Raw genomic sequence first — 19,876 nt, 5'->3', positions numbered from 1 at the left:
ATATTCTGTTAGTTGTTCCTTCAGGTAAATTGGTGGTGCTTGAAAAAATCGACTAGTTCAGTGTACAGTTCAAACAATAGCTCAAAGTGCGTTTCCTTGGGAACAACCAGTGTGCAGTAGAATTGCTTTATGTGTACTTTCCATTTTGTACACAAGATACAAAAAAGTTGTGTACTCATGCATCAAGATTTAATAACCAATAAATCTTACTGCCTCATCAAGGGCATTCAGTTAAAGTGGCTAGAGGAGGTCCTCTCCTCCCTGCCCAGCCCCGTGTGTGGCAGTGATGAATACAGTGACTGTCAGTGTATTTTGATGCCACTGCTTTGATGAGTGTTACAGTTAAGCAATTAAACTTAACATTGGCTTCATCCCATTAGTGCAAATGTCAAGCGAAAAAGGAAAATTAGTACAGAAGTAGTTTTGATCTTCTAGACTCTGTGAAAGGGTCTTGGGGATGTCTGTGAACCACACTTTGAGAACCAATACTGTGGAGTTTGACATGTTAGGAAAGTGTAGGCAAGGGGAGGAAACCTCCTTAATCCCTTCAGAATTAGAGGGCTGCTGTAGAGAAGACAACCGCTGGCATACCGTTTTGGTATCCCCAGAGGGCTTAGTTTATACATAGTGGATCTCAGTAAATGTTGATCTATCAGTATAAATTGCCTAAATAATATTTCTAGAAATTTCTTTTTTCTTTTGTACTTAAAATGTCAGTTTTTAAATGTTCTCATGGTAAACAGTATGCATTTTCTAAGTCTTGCTGAGTCTTCTGTTTGTTCAAAGTTATCTTTTTATAATGAAGTTAAATTTATTTACCGGATTATGAGATGGACATGTGTCCTATATGTGTTTTTTTTTTCTCTTTTTGAGTGGATAAAAAGTAAACCCCATGGGATTTACTCTTTTGTGTTCTTGGGGAAAATAAGCAGTTAAACAATATACCAAGTGCTGATCAGATGAAGAGGTTAATAGTACCTGGCATAGAATTCAGTGTTTAGAAGGTATTTGTAGTAAATATCTCCTTTTCTTAAGCCTTCTTTCTGTGTCAGACATTGTTATTTTTTTCCCCACTAGCATTACTGAGAAATAATTGACATACATCACCGTGTTAGTTTAAGGTGTACAGCATAATGGTGTGACTTACACGTATTATGAAATGATTACCACAATAGATTTAATTAACGTTCACCACCCATTGTGATTTTATATATATATATATATTCAACATAACACATATATGTAAGTATATATTTACAGTAAAGTTTGTATAAATAGACACAGTATATAAATATGTATTATATATATAGTTATAAATTCATATAAATATGTAAATCATTCACATTAAATCTTCATGACAGTTCCACCAAGTATTTGGTATTAACCCTTAATACATGAGACTGTAATAGTGGGTGTGATTTTGTCAAAATCACAGAATCTTGGTCTGTCTGGTGCAAACTTTTAGTAAATGCATACCTGCTTAGAGTGATGAAAGGAGTACGGGCTGGACTGGGTAGAACTAATTATTTTCCCACTGCCAGGTTTTTCCTTAATCTTTCCCAGACTTCCTCCCAGGATCTCTTCTTTCCTCTTTGGTTCTATAATATTTGTCATGGTGTGCCTTCTACTGGAGTTGTTTGCAAGACTTATCTTTTCTACTGTAATGTACCTCAGTGAAAAACATTTTGTTCAGATATATGTCAGGTACTTGATAAATGTTTATAAACATTAACAGTGAATTAAACTTTTATTTAAACACTATATAAATGAAATAATTTAAATATAAATTGGCTTCCCTAATAGCTCAGTTGATGAAGAATCTGCCTGCAATGCAGGAGACCCCGGTGTGATTCCTGGGTTGGGAAGATCCGCTGGAGAAGGGATACGCTACCCGCTCCAGTATTCTTGGGCTTCCCTTGTAGCTCAGCTGGTTAAGAATCCACCTGGAATGCTGGAGAGCTAGGTTTGATCCCTAGGTCGGGAAGATCCCCTGGAGAAGAGAAAGGCTACCCACTCCAGTAATCTGGCCTGGAGAATTCCATGGACTGTACAGTCCATGGGGTTGCAAAGAGTTGGACGTGACTGAGCGACATTTACAAATATATATTAAGTCAGTTTAAAAACCATACTCATTATTTCCTTCTGAGATGTGACTAATAACCCTGTAATCTGTCTATTCTAAAAGTTGAAGTATGCATCTAGTTTGATGGGAGGAGGTATGTTCAAATGTTTTATTTTTAATTCCTAGGTTTGAAGAAGAATGAAAAATATGAACATTTTTGTTCATATTGCTACCTTTGATTAAGCAGTATACTTTTTGGCTCTTGAGAGATGGTTCTATAAGATAATTGTAGAGAGGTTGCTGACTTGAGTTGATAAGATATATTTACTTTTCAGATGAAGGCAGATGGAAAAAAGTTGTAAAAGTCCAGCTTGCTAACCTTTTCAACATAAGAAATAGTCAGTTTGCAGCTTCATAAATCAACTTGGAGATCAAAGCACCCTCCATAAGATGTCAGTCACGATAAAACCAGTAGCTGGCAGGGGTTATTTATATCTTCAAAATTAATAGTGATCAGAAGCAGCCAGTATGATAATTGTTCTATTTTTGTACACTCTATAAAAAGATTATTTAAATAGTAACATCTGTGTACAGGACTAACCATAAATGCTTAGCTAGCTTTGTGAGTGGAAACTTGAGGTACGGATAAAGGAGGGAGACGAGTTGTCAGTTCTTTGTAAACCAGATGCAGTTGGGTCTTTGCTTCCTAATAAACCCTCAGCTTATCTTTTTGTTTCTAAGAAGTACTTAGGGCTTTATTTCTTCACTCTAGGGCTTTCTTAATACCTTCTCAAGTTTTTATTTTCACAATGGAGTCTTAACTAAGATATATGAAAGCAAACTGATAAAAGGATTTTATCACAAAGTTCCATTCTTAAGTTTTCCAAAGATATTGGTTACACAAAATGAATTCTTGAAAATTATGGCTATTTGAAGTAGAATATTTGTGCTGCTCTAGGATGTTGAGCTGAGGAGAGGGCGTTTGTTAGATCACAGCTTAGTCAGTGTAAATCTAAGGAGGTGAGGAGTGCTGAGGAGGTGACAGAAGTAACACCCTTTCTTTGTGTTGTCTTAGTTAATGCATCCAGCGATACTTCTGATAAAGTCACTGCATGAGATGTCTGTCGTACTCCACTGTTTTCCAGTTGACCCTAGAATTGCTTGGTTTGCATGTACCAAAGTAATTTAATATACATGTTCTCCAGTCACATGACTATTAATTTAACAGTGATGCTTTTTGGTAAAAATAGATTAGATCAGCTCAGTTGTGTCATTTGATTGAAATACTAAATTCTACAGTAACCGAAGGGTGGTGATATGTACTTACCAAATACAAGACTTTACTCAATGAAAAATCTTGTTGTTTAGGGCACTCTAAATTTCTGTGTGTGTTAGGTATAATATTATATAGGGATCTGGCCCATTTAGGAAGAATGTCAGCTTCTAGGCGTGAGAGCATGACCTTAAAATGGTTGTGAACTTTAAAGAATATATAATTGTAATTGGAGTGGGATTTATTCAGACACTGACAGGCAATAGAAATTGACATATGAAAGGTTTAAAATTTCAGTTGAATATTCTCTTTAGAAATGTACAAACTTTCTTATTTAGAAAACTGTCTAGTGTGTTTTCTTTAGGATTTCCACTTTTCGTTTTGGTCATTTTTATGCTAGCATTCTCAGTCTTCTGACCCATGTAAAATGCTGAGGGACTTATGGGTGTTCTAAATATGTAGACTTTTTTCCCACTATACTTTTTAGGTCTTTTGCCTGTTTCTGCTATTACTACTTTGAGTCTTGCAGTGGCCAAAATATGTTTGATTGAGGTAGACTTTGGTGAACTATTTAAGAAAACAGAAAAGTAAAGCCTAGATCAGATTAGTAGTGGTGAAAGGAAAACCTAACAAGTTAAGAATAATACTAACTGAATTCAGAATAATAGCTACATCAAGAGGAAAAAGTCCAGAGGGAATTTGTGATCTGCTATAAATATTCCATAATTTTGTTCTGGGTGGTGATTACATGTATGTATACATGTATAAGAATCAGACTTATTTAACTTAAGGTTTGTTCACCTTACTGTATGTAACCTAAAATAGTAATCTTTTCTGAAGCAAATGTGGTAAAATCTTGAACATAATGAAATAGAAAATCCTATCACTAAACAAATAAAATTATATCTACTTTAAGAAAGGTATAGGTGGTTTTTTATTCTCTCTTCTTTAACCTGTCATCATTTTTCATATTTGGAATTTTGTGTTTTATTGGGTGTTATTGGAGAGGAGAATGAAGTCTTATTTTTGTGCTATCACTTGTTGAAAGAGGACAAACCCAGTCTTGATCTTAAAACCAGATTATATGTAAATTCTTTTTATTCTTGAATCTGAGTAGAGAAAAGTCAAGACCACTTAGCTCTATTAAGTTCTAAGTAAACATCACGTTTAAAGCCTCTATCTTTCATAAGTCTATCTAATACTTACTGAGGACTTGCCATGTACTTGATATTGTGAGGACTGTCTTGTGGGGGTGATGTTACTATTTCACTTAGCATTTGAAGCTCTGAGGTCAAGAAACTTTTCTAAGTTTTCATGGCTGAAGTAGAGGGGGCTTCCCGTTCTTGGCCTCCAAAGGATACCTAAGCTGCCAATGTCAGAGTATAAATATGAAGATAATTAGCATCCTTTGTAACTGACTCTATTGCCACAAAGGATAATCACTGGTTTAGGAGACATCCATGTACTGTTTGAGATGTCCCTTTAGAGCTTGTATTTAGTGGCCTTTAACGTCTCAGAATCATTTCTAACACTTTTTAATACCTTGGCAATATGACTTTGTCCTTTAAAACAAAATCTGGGGTAAAAGGAAGTGTTTATTTCTCCGTTGTATGAAAAAGGCTATTTGTAGGTCATTTTTTCTTAAAAGGCCAGAAATTCTCTCTCTAAACCACATTAGAACCCATGCCAACTTGGTACAGGGCCCTTACCAGAGTAATGATGTAAGAACTTGAAAAGAGTACGCAGTGCAGCTGCCAAAGCTCACACTGTTTAATTTCAACACCGTCTGTCTGCCAGCGTCCACAGCTTGATATTTTTTTTCTGTACATACCAATTTATAATCACATATATTTATCTCATTGGGGGAGGAAAAATGAAGAATTACTGTTTGATAAACTTATTGCTTTCTGAGGTAATGGTGCTGTTTTGCCTCTCACATACTTCTCACATACTTCCCTCCCACCTAAACTACCCCCTCCCCAAGTATTTATTCTCCTGGGTGAATTTTTCCAAAATGTGACAGAGAAGGGCAGTTCACACCTTGCCTAATTTATGTTTTGCAAGGAAACCCATCCCCTTGCATGGTTCATGTGCTACATTCCATCCGTTTGCCAAGTCTTGGACTCTTATCCAAAGTACAGTATTTGAGTATGCAGTTACACATACTGGCAACAGCATACTTTTTCCTGGCCTCTCTTAGAGAAAGCTCAAAGCCAGGGGAGCAAATCCAGATGTTCTTGAATCTGGCATCCTTAATTCAGAATTCTAGATGGCAAGACTTTACTTGGAAGTGTACCAGACTTACTCAGCACCTGTTCTTGCTAACATCACATTTTTATGACCAGAGATTCTGGAGTTTGCCTCCTTTGCTGAGCAGAAAGAACAGCACATTTGAGCTGCATGGGAAGAGGCTCTCTATCATTTGAGAGAAATACTTGATTTGCTTCAGCAGGCATGCAGAGGAGGGTAGCATTGCTTTTGGGGTTAGGTCTGGGATGAGAGCAGGTGCAACTGCAGCTGACACTCCTTAATCAAATCTGGCCTTGTTTAATTTTTAAATAGTCTAAAATGTTTTGACATAAACATAAGTGAACCGTTTTGGGCTGTCTGGCATCTACCATAGTACCTTTTACAAGGGGGAGGTGCTCAGTGACTAAATTCAGTCACCACTTATCGAACACCTTCTGTACGTACTAAATACTGGTGTTGAATAAGATCTTTTTTCAGAGATCTGTCTGGTAGGAGGCACAAACTCTTATACAGATAAATTGCAAATCACTGATTTTATTTGTTGACGCAGTTCAGTATTTTGTTCATTTTGTGAGTCAGCTACAAAAACCAGAACACAGGGTTGACTTCGTAACCTAAGAACAAGCGTGGGATTTCTTTTTGATTCTAAAGTGTGCTACTTGTTGGCATTTTTGCCTCTTTAGATACCTCTTCTGCCTTGCCCAGAAATGAAGATTTGTGGAGTGTGGAAAGAAAATATTAGTATAATGCAGAAAGACATTTCTGAGACAGCTTCTAGGATTGATTATTCTGTTGTAAGCAATCTTCCCTTATCTAAAAAGATGTGAGGATGCACCAGTCTCTAGCTCGCTGTGTAGGTTATCAGGCTGTTGTAAGGTGAAAGTAGGAAAAGTAATTTCCTTCTCTCTCTGGAATGTAGGCTTCCTTCGCCTGAATTGTTGCGTAGTTAGGGCAGAGCCAGAAAGCACATTTACCCCCCAACTATTTCTGGACAGATGAGGTCATATTTCCTTAGTAGTGATACAGTTCTTATGTTTAACTTGTTATTCTTTCAGCCTTCCTCCTGATTTTTAAGGCTGAGTAGATGAGTATTTTCATTGGGCTTCTCTTATCCCTGAGAAGAACATTAAATTGCCCATGTCCAAACTTATTACCTCCCCTCCGTTTCTTGTGGCTGTGTTGCACAGCTTATGGGATCCTAGCTTCCCAACCAGGGACAGATCGAGGCCCTCAGCAGTGAAAGCAGAGTTTCAACCATTGGACTGCCAGGGAATTCCCTGAAAGTGAAAGTCACTCAGTCGTATCCAACTCTTTGCGACCCCCATGGACTATACAGTCTGTGGAATTCTCCAGGCCAGAATACTGGAGTGGGTAGCCTATCACTTCTCCAGCAGATCTTCCCAACCCAGGAATTGAACTCGAGTCTCCTGCATTGCAGGTGGATTCTTTACCAACTGAGCTAATTTCCCTACCCATTTCTTTCAGACAAAACATGTATACTGCTGCTATTAAAATAATAACAGTTTATACTCATATGCTATTTATGTTCCAGGTTTTGTCTCTAGAGCTTTATAAATAAAGCACTTAAAAAGAGTTATCTAATCCTCACAACAGTCCTGTGAGATAGATGCTTATGTTTTCAATTTTACAGGTAAAAACTGAAAGGCACAGTAAGGTAAGTAACTTGCCCAAGATCACATAGCTAATAAGTGGCAAAGCCAGGCTTTGAACTCAGGAGTTTCAAACCCATTGTGTTCTTAATCAGTGCATTATACCATTTCATATGCAGTTTGATGTTGAATGACACAGTTTCCTAAAAGTAGGAGGTAATAATAACATCTATCATTTGAGTGCTTCCTGTACAGGCATTATACATGGTCATTTTTCTTCTCAGTCTTAATGCAAGTGTGAATTGGTCCCATTTTGCAGATGATAATATCAAATTTTATGGAGCACTTAATGGGTCAAGCATTGTACTTAATTGCTTTACTTTGTATTATCTCATTTAATGTTCACAGTAGTGCTGTGGATAATTATTGTTCTCATTCTGGATACGAGAAAACTGAAGCTAGAGATGTGCACTTGCCTAGAGTCAAATAGCTAAGGAGGTCTCCTGCTCATTTTTGCTGTATACTAGAAACTAGCACAGCATTGTTAATTATATTCCAATATTTAAAAAATGTAAGATATATGTATGCACACATATGTATGTACATATATGTGTACAAATATGTACAGATAGCTACTGAGAGATAGAGTTAGGATTTAAATACAGGGTCTGTATCCAGACCCCAAGCTCTTGATACCACATAATAACGTGAAGCAATAATTAGCTATAGATGTTCTGGTGATGAGAAGAATCTCAGAAGACAGAGCCTAGCTCCAAATCTGTTTCTTTTCTATAATCCTCACATAGTTTGTTGTAAGCCTTGCTTTTCGTCGTCTTCTTGTTCCCATAACAGAGACACTTGAAGTGTCAGAGACGGCCTTCTTATAAGAACACAGGAGGTCCTTGTCTAACTGATTTAGTGAATTTGTCTTTTATTAAGGCTTCGAATTTTGCTTTAATTCCGTTTGCTGGGCTCATCTCTCTGAAGATGTCTTTCCATTATCTTCACAGGAATTCCTAGAAGTTACAGTAGGGGGAATCTTAAGCATGTATGAGGCTCTGTTTTTAAATACAGCACTTTAGTGTATCTTTATTTTGCTTCCTTTGGATTGTAAATTTATTTTCTTTACAACCTAACGTGGTGTTGGAGATTTTTGTTTTAAATTACTTTTTAACATGAGAACCTTTATATGGTCATTGAATCTTGGCTGCATTCAAGTCTTGAATCTCAAAATTCACGCATTCCCATTGGCAAACTCAGAACTAATAATTTCAGAAAGGGAGTGTGTTTTCTGCCCCTTCTTCCTTTCCTAAATAGCTTTCGTCTTTCCTGTCGTTCTAGATTTTCTCTTCTTCATCTTCAGTCAGCTTTTCACTGCGATTTATTAAATCTACCTCCGAAATACCCATCAAACTCTGGTTCAAGGTACTCAGCATCACTAGAAATCAGAAAAATGAAAAAATTTTAAAACTGATATGCTACTACATGGCCACCAGAATAGCTAACAAAAAAACCCCCTGACTATGTAAAGTGTTGGAGAGAACAGCTGTAACACCCTTTGCCAGCAGAAGTAGAGTGTAAACTGGTACAAACATTTGAAACTCTTCAGTAATAATAATCTTTGGAAGTTGAACATAAGCAGTTCCATTTCTAGACATATATCCAACAAATAGTGGATAAACTATATGCTGAAAGAACACTTAGGAGAATGTTCATAATAACATTATTTGTAGTATTCCCAAACTGGCAACAACTAAACTGGAGACAGTTGAATATCTATCAGCAGTAGAATGGGGGCTTCCCTTGTAGTTCAATGGTAAATAATTTGCCTGCCAATGCAGGAGACCAGGGATTCGATCCTTGGTCCGGGAAGATCTCACATGCTGTGGAGCAACTAAGCCTGTGTGCCACAACTACTTAGCCTGTGTGCTCTAGAGCCCGGGAGCTGCACCTACTGAAGCTTTAGAGCCTGTACTCCACAATAAGAGAAGCTACCACAATGAGAAACCTGTGCGTCGTAGCTAGAGAGTAGCCCCCTCTCACAGCAACTCAAGAAAGTTCACACACAGCAGTGAGGACCCAGGGCAGCAAAAAATAAATAAAATTATATTAGAAAACAACCCAGTAAAACGGGTAAATGAATTATATAATTTATAAAGTAGAATACTGTATGGCAGTGGTATGGACAGACTGACAGTATGCAGCAGCATGGGTGAATCTCCTGTACAAAATGTTGAACAAAAGAAGCCAGACATAAACGATTATGTAATATGTGATTACTCTTGGACTGCAAGGAGATCAAATCAGTCAGTCCTAAAGGAAATCAATCCTGAACATTCATTGGAAGGACTGACGCTGACGCTGAAGCCCCAGTACTTTGGCCACTGATGCGAAGAGCCAGCTCATTAGAAAAGACTCTGATACTGGGGAAGATTGAAGGTGGGAGGAGAAGGGGATGACAGAGGATGAGATGGTTGGATGGCATCACTGACTCAATGGACATGAGTTTGAGCAAGCTCTGGGAGTTGGCGAGGGACAGGGAAATCTGCTGTGCTACAGTCCATGGGGTCACAAAGAGTCAGACATGACTGGGCGACCGAACAATAGTACCTTTGTGTAAAGTTCAAAGATAGGCTAAACTAATCTGTGGTGATAGAAGTCATAATAGTACCTTTACTGAGAGGATATAAATTACTGTGAGGGGGAGCAGAAGAGTTTTCTGAGAAGTTAGTAATAGTCTATATCCTGATATGAGTGTCGGTTTCACAAGTGTGTTCAGTACAGTTCAGCTGCTGAGTCATGTCTGACTCTTTGCAACCCCATGGACTGCAGCATGCCAGGCTTCCCTGTCCATTACCAACTCCTGGAGCTTACTCAAACTCATGTCCATCGAGTTGGTGATGCCATCCAGCCATCTCATCCTCTGTCATCCCCTTCTCCTCTTGAACAAACAAAATTTAAAAAAGCAAGTGTGTTCACTTAGTAAAAATTCTTTGAGCTGTATATTTGAGATGAGTGTGCTTTCCTGTATTTTTACACTTGCTGTTGTTTACTCGCTCAGTCATGTCTGACTCTGCCATCCTATGGACTGCAGCATGTCAGGCTTCCCCGTCCTTCACTGTCTCCCGTAGTTTACTCAAACTCATGTCCATTGTGTCGGTGATGCCATCCAACCATCTCATCTTCTGTCACCCCCTTCTCCTCTTGAACAAACAAAATTTTAAAAAAACAGGCAGAAGCTTGGTTTAAAAGTTTGAGGAGAAGCATAAGGCTCAAGGACTTATGTGTTAGATCATTTCTAGTTAATGACTTGGGGTTAGTCACTTAAAAGTGGCTTTAAATGACGACTTTTTAAAATTTACAGTAGAAAGCTGGAAGGAATCATACCAAACCAATAATACTTGAATCAAGGGTAGGGTTTTGAGAGAATTTGTGGGGTTTTGCTTTTTATTCAGTTAGCATTTCTCACATTTTGAGTTATTTTTCAATAATATTTTAAAGATGCTTTAAACAATAATATTTTAAAAAGCAACTTTAATGAAGGAAATGTTAAGTAGCATGACAGGTAAAGTATCTTAGATACTTGAGGTCATGTGGAACTTCTGGTGCCTTGCAAATCAGATCTCATTTAGCCATGTTTATTTTATAATTCAGTAAAACGGCAAGAGAATTGTTCAGAGGTTGAACAGAGCAAAATGTCAAAATAAAACAAGCCCTGGTCTCTTGTTTACATCTTTAAAAAGAAAAATTGTGGTAAAACCCACATAATGTAAAATTTGTCTCTTAACCTTTTAAAAATACACACTTCAGTAATGTTAAGTAATTTCACATTGTTGATCAGCAGATCTCCAGAACTTTTTCTTTTTGCAGACCAGAAACTCTGTATTCGTTAAACAGCTTCCCATTTTCCCTTCCAACCTCATCCATGGTAACCACCATTCTGCTTTCTGTTTCTATTAATTTGACTACTTTAGATAGACCATATTATTGGAAGCATACAGTATTTGTCTTTTTCTGTCTGGCTTCTTATTTCATAATGCCCTTACGGTTCATCCGTGTTATAGCATGTGATAGCCTTTGCATCTTTTCTGCCACCATTGTAGTCAAAGCCATCATCTATTCATCTGAATTACTGCAATAGCCCAAGTATTCTCCTTGCCTCCAGTCTTATAACCAGCTATACCATCCCAAGACATTTTAGCGATTAAAAAAGTTTAGAAAGTAAAGGAACATGTAGTAGGCTTTTGTTTCATGTTTCATGTAGGCTTTTGGAGAAGGCAATGGCACCCCACTCCAGTGCTCTTGCCTGGAGAGTCCCATGGACGGAGGAGCCTGGTGGGCTGCAGTCCATGGGGTCACTAAGAGTCGGACATGACTGAGCAACTTCCCTTTCCAGTCTTGTGCTTAGTTGCTCAGTTGTGTGACTCTTTGTGACCCCATGGACTATAGCCCGCTAGGCTCCTCTGTCTATGGGGATTCTCCAGGCAAGAATACTGGAGTGGGGTGCCATGCCCTCCTCCAGGGAATCTTCCCAACCCAGGGATCGAAATGAGGTCTCCCGCATCACAGGCAGATTCTTTACTGTCTGAGCCACCAGGGAAACCCAGTCTTGCCTACCTCTAATTCATCTTTAACCCAGTGGCTAAATGCAAATTTGACTTTACTTAAAATCTTGATGCCCCAACTTAGATAAAGGCTAAATACTTTAACCTGACAAAAGCTTTCACTATGGGGACCTAATTCACTGATTCTTAAGTCACATCTGTTTCCTCATTGCTCCTAAACTAGGTACACCCTTGGCTCCCAAACTAGATATACATCTTAATTCTTTTCTCAATCATATTATTTCCTGTTCCCAGTCTGTATTTATTGACAGTGAATCTTGAATGAATCATGGGGTTTAGTGAGGCTGTTTGTCAGATGCTTCTGCATGGAGCTAACCTAGTGTGTTAATGTCAGAATGTAATTTAGTAATAAAATAATACTTCTCATTTCCTAGGCTTTTAGACAACTAAAAATAGTCTGATCTAAAACAAGCAAAAATCTTAAGAAACATATTAACCAAATTCCTGTGAGGGGAAGGCTAGGGGCAGGGAGGAAAGATGGGGAAATTATTTTAAAGTCTTTGTTCCACTTGGTTTTTTAAAATAGGATATCTGAAAGGTTTCTCTCTCACTCACTGAAATTTAATCCATGAAGTGTGTATTGAAGGTCTGTTGTATATTCAATTTTGTGAGTCAACAAAAGTCCAGAGAAGTCTGTATCCCTTGAATGACTCTACATACTTCAGTAATTACCCAATTCAGATAACTTCTTTGGTTTCTCAAACAGTGTCTTCTGATCTAGATGGAAAATGACAAGTGTGTGGAGTGCATGTACCCACCACAAAACCAAGTGTATGTGTATTGTGTGTGTGTGTATTTTAAAGCTAGTTAGATTGAGTGACAGTTAACATATTAAGCTATAAAATTGAACTGATGTCACCCTTTTTACACAGGTTTAGTGAATTACTACATAGGGTTGGAATGAATTTCACTATTTGAACCTGACAGAGGAAGCCTCTGCCTACCCTATCAATTGTCTCTATTCCTCTTGAGCTCCACCAACATTGTACAGTGTGGTTTCTTGAATACACAGGTTGGTCTCTCATGTCAGTGCTTTTTGCTCACACTATTTCCTATGCCTGAAAAGCACCTTTTCTTTTTCTCTTATTTTTCTACAAATCACATTTATCTTTCAGTACTCATCTCAGATGTTCCTCCTAGTTGTCTTTCCCTTACCGGGTTACATGTTTTTTATTTGGGCTTCCATAATCCTGAACTTCCTTTAATATAGCACTTAGAACACCATGTTATCTGTTTAAGGTTTGTCTCTACAACTAGATTGTGAGCTTAAGGCGTTTTTGTGCTTCACTTGCTATAGGGTAAGTTTTCAGTGACTCTTTGGATAAGTAAAGTGAACTGTTTTTGAATGTTTGATAAGAATATTTGAATGAATAACAAAAGACCAACTTTAAACTTACTTTAAATTTGTGATTTCCAGCCACAAATTTTGAGCAGTGCAATTCTGTTTTTGTTTAGATCATATCCACCAGCAAGCTTGGAACTCTGTCCGGCTCTTTCAAAGAAAAAAAACTTCCTAAAGGAAGAGAACTATTAATAATTGAACACTGCTCTGTTGGGCACTGGGGACTTTGTCATTTAAGACAGCTGTGTGAAGAACTTTAGTATTTTCCCATGTTACAGCTGAGGCAGCTGAGGCTTGGAGAATGTTAGTCAGCAATTTAGTAGTAAAGCTTTAATTAAACCCATGTTGTCATCAGTTCAGTTCAGTCTCTCGGTCATGTCCAACTCTTTGCAACCCCATGAACTGCAGCACACCAGGCTTCCCTGGTATCACCAGCTCCTGGAGCTTGCTCAAACTTATGTCCATTGAGTCGGTGATGCCATCCAATCATCTCATCCTCTCTTGTCCCCTTCTCCTCCCACCTTCAGTCTTTCCCAGTATCAGGGTCTTTTACAGTGAGTCAGTTCTTTGCATCAGGTGGCCAAAGTATTGGAGCTTCAGCTTCAGCATTAGTCCTTGCAATGAATATTCAGGACTGATTTCCTTTAGGATTGATTGGTTTGATGTCCTTGCAGTCTAAGGGATTGTCAAAAGAGTTCTCCAGCACCACAGTTCAAAAACATTAGTTCTTTGGTGCTAAGCTTTCTTTATGGTTCAGCTTTCACATCCATACATGACTACTGGAAAAACCATAGCTTTGACTATGTGGACCTTTGTCAGCAAAGTAATGTCTCTGATTTTTAATACGCTGTCTAGGTTTGTCATAGCTTTTCTTCTAAAGAGCAAATGTCTTTTCATGGCTTCAGTCACCTTTGGCAATGATTTTGGAGCCCAGGAAAATAAAGTCTGACACTGTTTCCATTGCTTCCCCACCTGCTTGTCATGACATGATGGGATTGGATGCCATGATCTTCATTTTTTGAATGTTGAGTTTTAAGCTGGCTTTTTCACTCTCCTCTTACACTTTCATCAAGAGGCTCTTTAGTTCCTCTTTGCTTTCTGCTCTAAAGGTGGTGTCATCTGCATATCTGAGTTAATTGATATTTCTGCCAGCAGTCTTGATTCCAGCTTGTGCTTCATCCAGCCTGGCATTTTTCATGATGTACTCTGCATATAAGTTAAATAAGCAGGGTGACAATATATAGCCTTGACGTACTCCTTTCCCGATTTGGATCTAGTCTGTTGTTCCATGTCCAGTTCTAACTGTTGCTTCTTGACCTGCCTACAGATTTCTTAGGAAATCTGCATACACTCATCTCAGAAGGCAGGTAAGGTGATCTAGTATTCCCACCCCATTTAAGAATTTCCCATAGTTTGTTGTGATCCACACAGTCAAAGGCTTTAGTGTAGTCAGTGAAGCAGAAATAGGTGTTTTTCTGGAATTCTCTTGCTTTTTCGATGATCCAGCAGATGTTGGCAATTTGTTCTGGTTCCTCTGCCTTTTCTCAATCCAGCTTGAACATCTGGAAGTTCTTGGTTCACACACTGTTGAATCCTAGCTTGGAGAATTTTGAGCATTACTTTGCTTGTGTCTGAGATGAGTGCAATTGTGCAGTAGTTTGAACATTCTTTGGCATTGCCTTTCTTTGGGATTGGAATGAAACTGACCTATTTTAGTCCTGTGGCCACTGATGAATTTTCCAAATTTGCTGCTATATTGAGTACAGCATTTTAACAGCATCCTCTTTTAGAATTTGAAGTAGCCCAGCTGGAATTCTGTCATGTCCACTAGCTTTGTTCATAGTGATGTTCTCCAAGGCCCACTTGACTTCACACTCCAGGATGTGTCTGGCTCTAGGTGAGTGATCAAATCATCATGGTTATCTGGGTCATTGAGATCTTTTTTGTATAGTTCCTCTGTGTATTCTTGCCACCTCTTCTTAATACCTTCTGCTTCTGTTAGGTTCATACTGTTTCTGTCCTTTATTGTGCCCTTCATTGCATGAAATGTTTTCTTGATAACTCTAATCTTCTTGAAGAGATTTATAGTCTTTCCCAGTCTGTTGTTTTCCTCTATTTCTTTGCATGGATCACTGAGGAAGGCTTTCTTATCTCTCCTTGCTATTCTTTGGAACTCTGCATTCAGCTGGATATATCGTTCCTTTCTCCTTTGCTTTTTCCTGCTCTTCTCAGCTATTTGTAAGGCCCTCTCAGACAACCATTTTGCCTTTTTGCATTTCTTTTTCTTGGGGATGGTTTGGCATGTTGTCATACTGTCTATGCTTTTTTCTCTATATTTTGCTACCTGCCCCAAATTAAGAATCTGTTTGCGTGAATTCTAGTTATCTGTTATCAAAAAGTAAACGTGAATTTCTAGGAACTATTAAAGCCGAAGTACCTTAAAATAATGTTAATGATAATTTTGCTTTCCTGTTAACAGGCTTTCACATTCATATAGAATCTAGAAATGCTATTCTTTCAAGATATTATATATCCATTTAAACAACATTATAATCATAGAGCATTGGTACAGTGGACACTAGCCTATTTTTGAAAACAATGGATTTCCCCAAATTAGACTATATTGTTTATACTTAAGTAATTTTTTGAGAAATCATATAGTTCTTTCTACTTTTTCTGGAGACTTGAAACCTAATAAATAAATGATATCTAGCTATTTTAAAAGTTCCATGCATAATTTAGACTATATACTTGGCTGACATTCAGGAATCTATTTTCATCATATGTAAAATTGCAATGTACTGTCCCATATTCTCGTGATCCTGGAAGCTAGTTCTTTTCAAAGCTAGAAGCAGAAAAAAATTTACCCAGTTTTTGACAGGAAAAATTTTAAAGGGAGGTAAATGTGCCAGCAAACCATAGAAAATCAAACTGCTGAAGAGAACGGAGCTATTTCCCAAGAACCACTCATCTGGACTCTGCTTCTTCCTAGCAGTTTTGACAATGGACAAGCTTTCCAAGCTGCAGTATCCTTGTCAATAAAATAGGTGCTAATAACAGTACTGGATTATTCTTGAGGTGGTTTTGATTATTAAATGGCATGTTTAGAAAAACACTACACAGGTTCTGATGCATTCAATTCAGTTCAGTCGCTCAGTCGTGTCCGACTCTTTGCGACCCCATGAGCTGCAGCACGCCAGGCCTCCCTGTCCATCACCAACTCCCGGAGTTTACTCAAACTCAATGTCCATGGAGTCGGTGATGCCATCTAACCATCTCATCCTCTGTTGTCCCTTCTCCTCCTGCCTTCAATCTTTCCCAACATCAGGGTCTTTTCAAATGATGCGTAGTAGACCTTTAATAATTATTATTAGGAAGAGTGTGTTTTTGAAACGTAGTAGTTATATATAGATAACAGAGTCCTAACAGAAGTAAAACTTCACCAGAAATCTGTCCTTTCACATGAGCTGATCAGCTTTCATTTTTGGAGCAGGCAGTTACTGTGATGACTTCTCTTCTATTACATACACATACTCTAAAATATCTACAGGCAACCTGGATCATCATTTTCTCTTAAAGAGAAATCCCTCTTGTCAGATTGAAAATAAGTATTTACAGGGAAAATTATGAAGAAATGAAAAATGGTAGTAATTTTATTAGTCCATGGGAAGTGAGAGGTTTTTTTTTTTTTTTTCCCCTGTCATTATTTGAATTCCTCTTGACTGTAGGTACTTGGATAAACATTATTTTGTGCTGATAAGTGGTCATGCAAGTGGAATCTATTCAGTTAGATTGTATTGGATTTGGGCACTTTTTTTTTTTTCTAAAGAAATTTTGATTTTTAAGTTGATCATTCAGTACAGTGTGTGTCCTGAAAGGTTTTCCTTTTTTTTAGCCATGGTATGAAGTATTTAATGTGTCAACAATTAGGCAGGGCAAATGTTACATGATTTAAGAGGGCCAGACTGGGAAGCATACTAAAGGCTATTGTTTCCAGGAAAGAACTTGTCTTAAGGACTTCAGATCTCTTCTGATACATATACCTGAAACAAAGGTGTCAATCAATAAAGCTTTGTTGAATAAGTGATATTCTTGGTTATTTTCTTGCTTTGGTAAGACTTTATAGTATTTTATTGCATTTGGGGAACCAAAAATTTATATCCATGTTTAATATTCTTTGCTTCTTCCTAAAATTTGAAACTAATTCAGATGTGAAAATACTGATTTTTGTGCATCCTAAGTTATCATTACAGTTTTCCATGTCATTTTTCTCCCAAAGGTGGGAATTGATTCTTGATTCATGTCATTGTTTCCAAGTAATGAACACATCCTCTAGAGTATTTTGTTTTGATTTGATTTGTGTTAATTCTGAAATTTTGGGGGTCTAATGTTCAACTTCTCTGTATCTTATTGGAAGGTTTTCAAGATTTCTATCAATTGCCTAACATTTGTAGGTATGTATAATTTATCTTACTAGAGAGATTCTTCTATTTCCTTGTCCTTATTTCACTTTGTTTTCTCCTTTAAAACTCTTCTGTTTTCATTATTGAAGAAATGGAAACCTTATTATATCCGTGTACCAGTTCATTATGTATAGCACATCCTCAGTGGTTAGGGTGAGACATGGGCTCTTAGTTCCTGTTAGTAGGAATGTGCATTGAACTTAAAAAGTTATCAGAAAGGTAGATAGTGATTTCTGTATAATTATGTTCACTACAGTGTTATTTAAATAGAAAACAACTGGAAACCACCTGGATATCTTTTTTTTTTAAGTCATTTTTACAGACTTTAAGAAATGTTTATAAGTGAACAAATTAGAATATAAAATTGTATATAAAGAATTAATTCCACTGTATTTGAACTATACCAAGATATTAATAAGAATTTTCTCTGTAAGTGAGATTATAGGTGACAAATTCTCTTTTTCACTAGCCAAATGTTACGAATAGATAAGGTGTTACAAGTATAGTGACAGAAAAACTCATAGTATTTTAAAAATCACTAATAGATAACTACAAATAACACTAGAATGAAATTTACTAAATAAAGATGAAAAAATAAGTTATTGTATAAAGTATATCACTATAGTTGACCAGGAATTTTCTTTCAGAGACATTCCTTTCTCAATGAGGCTTATCTATAATGATCTTTAGAGGAAAAGATATACTTTCTTTGCCCTGCTCGATTTCTGTGGTAGACTTGAGAATCCAGATCTTTTAGTTATGTTTCGTCTGATTAAATTGACAATTTCTGATTAAATTGACTGAAATAGTGTCCTACTAGAAATTAAATGTCCTACCCTTTGAAATCTGTGTGAGTGCAAGATCCATTTCACCATTAAAATCCTAACCCCAAAGTATTTTTTTTCTCATATATTCTTGCTGTTGTGTTTAGCATATGCAACCAGAAACTGTTTAATAACCAGAAATAGCAGTTTATCCATTAATGACTCTTATTCTGCTTATCTCTTAACACCTGAAATATGTATTTTAGGTACATAAATGTCATTGAAACCTTTTATTATTAAAATAAAACTAGACTGATTCTCAGATGCATGGATGTGGAAGCAGGATGAATAATAGTAATATCTTCTATTTGTAAAACTTGAGCTATGTTTGTCAAGCATCTGTGGTATTCTAGATACTCTGCTAGGCACTGACAATTACTTTTCACAGCAGTTCTTTGAAGTAGTAGTATTCCATCCGCGTTCTGCCCCCACCGCCCCGCCCCGCTCCCGCCCTCCCCAGAGAAGCAGATTTGTCTAGGATCATGCAGTTGGTGAGTGCTTAAGCTGAGACTGGATTCAAATCTTTGTGACTACGATGCTGAAGGATAGGATCTTTGTTTTGTTTGCTATTGTATGTATGTTCAGTGCCTAGAATGAAGCTTAGCATGTACTAAGCATTCAACAGATAGCCTTCGAAAGAATGAACTATATACCTAGAAGCTTTTAAGTGGCCAAGCAGAAGAAGAGACTGTCTGTTCCAGTAATACAGGATTATATAGAGAAGTGAGCCTGACAAAATGTGATGCTATTAGAAAGCCAAATGGAGGTACTTCTAACAGAATCTAGATCCCAGTAACAGATGACAGATTGGGAACCTATTTTTTTATTTAACTGTCAAATTTGTTCTAAGTACATTTGCCAGATCTCTTTTCCACTTGACTTTGATATTCAGTGAACAAAGAAAAGGCAAAAGACTACCTGATATTGGGTCCTTGCTGGTGGGGGGTGGAAATCTATTTGGAAATCCAAGTTCTCTAAGTATTGAGAAACTAGAATGGTAATTTCTTGATTGGGATTTGGATAGCAGGAGCCTCAGATTCTGCGGAAATAACATTGTGCTGTTGTGGTATATGGATATACTTTATCTGTTGTTAACAACAACTCTTGATACAGTCCTATGACAACAATGACTAAGTCCAGTTGGAACAGAGTTAATCCAGTTAATATTTAGTTACCTCATAGACATGGTTCTAATTTGTACAGAAGCCCAGTTGTGACTAGCCCTAGCCATGCCTTCTCTTTATATTTATCATCCATGTCTCAGATATTTTTGGTTGCTAACAGTTAGCTGTGTAATCATGATGGTCGTAGTATGCACCATTGAAGTGGTAAGTTCTAAGAGCATAGTCTTAGGAGAGGGAGTGAAGGAAATATGTATCACATTTAATGCTCCAGTGTATTGTGGTCTGTTCCCAAATTAGACAGTC

The 19,876-nt window shown here is 37.3% G+C and overlaps 1 protein-coding gene across 1 annotated transcript in view; it reads left to right on the top strand.

Moving 5' to 3' along the window:
* The window catches only part of NR6A1 (nuclear receptor subfamily 6 group A member 1), a 212,964-nt gene that overhangs the window by 73,298 nt on the left and 119,790 nt on the right, over window positions 1-19,876 (top strand). The window lies entirely within an intron of this gene.

Source organism: Budorcas taxicolor, chromosome 11 (genome assembly GCF_023091745.1).
Source record: "Budorcas taxicolor isolate Tak-1 chromosome 11, Takin1.1, whole genome shotgun sequence".
Classification (NCBI taxonomy): Eukaryota; Metazoa; Chordata; class Mammalia; order Artiodactyla; family Bovidae; genus Budorcas; species Budorcas taxicolor.
Note: the sequence above shows the minus strand (reverse complement) of the source record. Positions and strands in the feature narration are given on the sequence as shown.